This window comes from Arachis hypogaea, chromosome 19 (assembly GCF_003086295.3).
Source record: "Arachis hypogaea cultivar Tifrunner chromosome 19, arahy.Tifrunner.gnm2.J5K5, whole genome shotgun sequence".
In the NCBI taxonomy this organism is placed as follows: domain Eukaryota; kingdom Viridiplantae; phylum Streptophyta; class Magnoliopsida; order Fabales; family Fabaceae; genus Arachis; species Arachis hypogaea.
Genome location: NC_092054.1, coordinates 96,016,811 through 96,019,084, shown reverse-complemented (window position 1 = coordinate 96,019,084; position 2,274 = coordinate 96,016,811). Strand labels below are relative to the sequence as shown.

The window sequence follows — 2,274 nt, the reverse complement described above, 5'->3', positions numbered from 1 at the left end:
TGAAGATCCTTTTCAGTTCTTAACTGAATTCTTGCAGATATGTGATACTGTTAAGACTAATGGAGTAGATCCTGAAGTCTACAGGCTCATGCTTTTCCCTTTTGCTGTAAGAGACAGAGCTAGAGTGTGGTTGGACTCTCAACCCAAAGACAGCCTGAACTCTTGGGATAAGCTGGTCACGACTTTCTTAGCCAAGTTCTTTCCTCCTCAAAAGCTGAGCAAGCTTAGAGCTGATGTTCAAACCTTCAGACAAAAAGAAGGTGAATCCCTCTATGAAGCTTGGGAAAGATACAAACAGTTGACTAAAAAGTGTCCTTCTGACATGCTTTCAGAATGGACCATCCTGGATACATTCTATGATGGTCTGTCTGAGTTATCAAAGATGTCATTGGATACTTCTGCAGGTGGATCCATTCACCTAAAGAAAACACCTGCAGAAGCTCAAGAACTCATTGACATGGTTGCTAATAACCAGTTCATGTACACTTCTGAGAGGAATCCTGTGAGTAATGGGACGCCTATGAAGAAGGGAGTTCTTGAAATTGATACTCTAAATGCCATATTGGCTCAGAATAAAATATTGACTCAGCAAGTCAATATGATTTCCCAGAGTCTGAATGGAATGCAAGCTGCATCCAACAGTACTCAAGAGGCATCTTCTGAAGAAGAAGCTTATGATCCTAAGAACCCTGCAATAGCAGAGGTGAATTACTTAGGTGAACCTTATGGAAACACCTATAACTCATCATGGAGAAATCATCCAAATTTCTCATGGAAGGATCAAAAGCCTCAACAAGGCTTTAATAATGGTGGAAGAAACAGGTTTAGCAATAGCAAGCCTTTTCCATCATCCACTCAGCAACAGAAAGAGAATTCTGAGCAGAATCTATCTAATTTAGCAAACTTAGTCTCTGATCTATCCAAGGCCACTGCAAGTTTCATGAATGAAACAAGGTCTTCCATTAGAAATTTGGAAGCACAAGTGGACCAGCTGAGTAAAAGGATCACTGAAATCCCTCCTAGTACTCTCCTAAGCAACACAGAAGAGAATCCAAAAGGAGAGTGCAAGGCCATTGACATAAGCACCATGGCCGAACCTATAAGGGAAGGAGAGGACATGAATCCCAAGGAGGAAGACCTCCTGGGACGTCCAGTGATCAATAAGGAGCTTCCCTCTGAGGAACCAAAGGACTCTAAGGCTCATCTAGAGACCATAGAGATTCCATTGAACCTCCTTATGCCATTCATGAACTCTGATGAGTATTCCTCTTCTGAAGAGAATGAGGATATTACTGAAGAGCAAACTGCCAAGTTCCTTGGTGCAATCATGAAGCTGAATGCCAAATTATTTGGTATTGAAACTTGGGAAGATGAACCTCCCTTGTTCACCAATGAACTAAGTGATCTGGATCAACTGACATTGCCTCAGAAGAGACAGGATCTTGGAAAGTTCATAATACCTTGTACCATAGGCACCATGATATTTAAGGCTCTGTGTGACCTTGGTTCAGGGATAAACCTCATACCCCTCTCTGTAATAGAGAAACTGGGAATCTATGGGGTACAAGCTGCTAAAATCTCATTAGAGATGGCAGACAATTCAAGAAAACAGGCTTATGGACAAGTAGAGGACGTGTTGGTAAAGGTTGAAGGCCTTTACATCCCTGCTGATTTCATAGTCCTGGATACTGGAAAGGAAGAGGATGAATCCATCATCCTAGGAAGACCTTTCCTAGTCGCAGCAAGAGCTGTGATTGATGTGGACAGAGGAGAATTGATCCTTTAATTAAATGAGGATAACCTTGTGTTCACAACTCAAGGATCTCTCTCTGCATCCATGGAGAGGAAGCATAAAAAGCTTCTCTCAAAGCAGAGTCAAACAAAGCCCCCACAGTCAAACTCTAAGTTTGGTGTTGGGAGGCCACAACCAAACTCTAAGTTTGGTGTCAAACCCCCATATCCAAACTCTAAGTTTGGTGTTGGGAGGTCTCAACAGAACTCTGCACATCTGTGAGGCTCCATGAGAACCCACTGTCAAGCTACTGACATTAAAGAAGCGCTTGTTGGGAGGCAACCCAATTTTTATTTATCTAACTATATTTTTCTTAGTTATATGTCTTTATAGGTTCATGATCATGTGGAATCACAAAAAAAATATAAAAATTGAAAACAGAATCAAAAACAGCAGAAGAAAAATCACACCCTGGAGGAAGCATCTGCCTGGCGTTCAACGCCAGAACAGAGCATGGTTTTGGCGCTGAACGCCCAAAATGG

The 2,274-nt window shown here is 41.9% G+C and overlaps 1 non-coding gene across 1 annotated transcript; it reads right to left on the bottom strand.

Moving 5' to 3' along the window:
- Positions 1-220: 220 nt before the first annotated feature.
- LOC112781243 (small nucleolar RNA R71) lies at positions 221-328 on the bottom strand. The gene has a single exon (XR_003192032.1). It is a non-coding gene; the product is annotated as a small nucleolar RNA R71 (small nucleolar RNA).
- Positions 329-2,274: the final 1,946 nt, after the last annotated feature.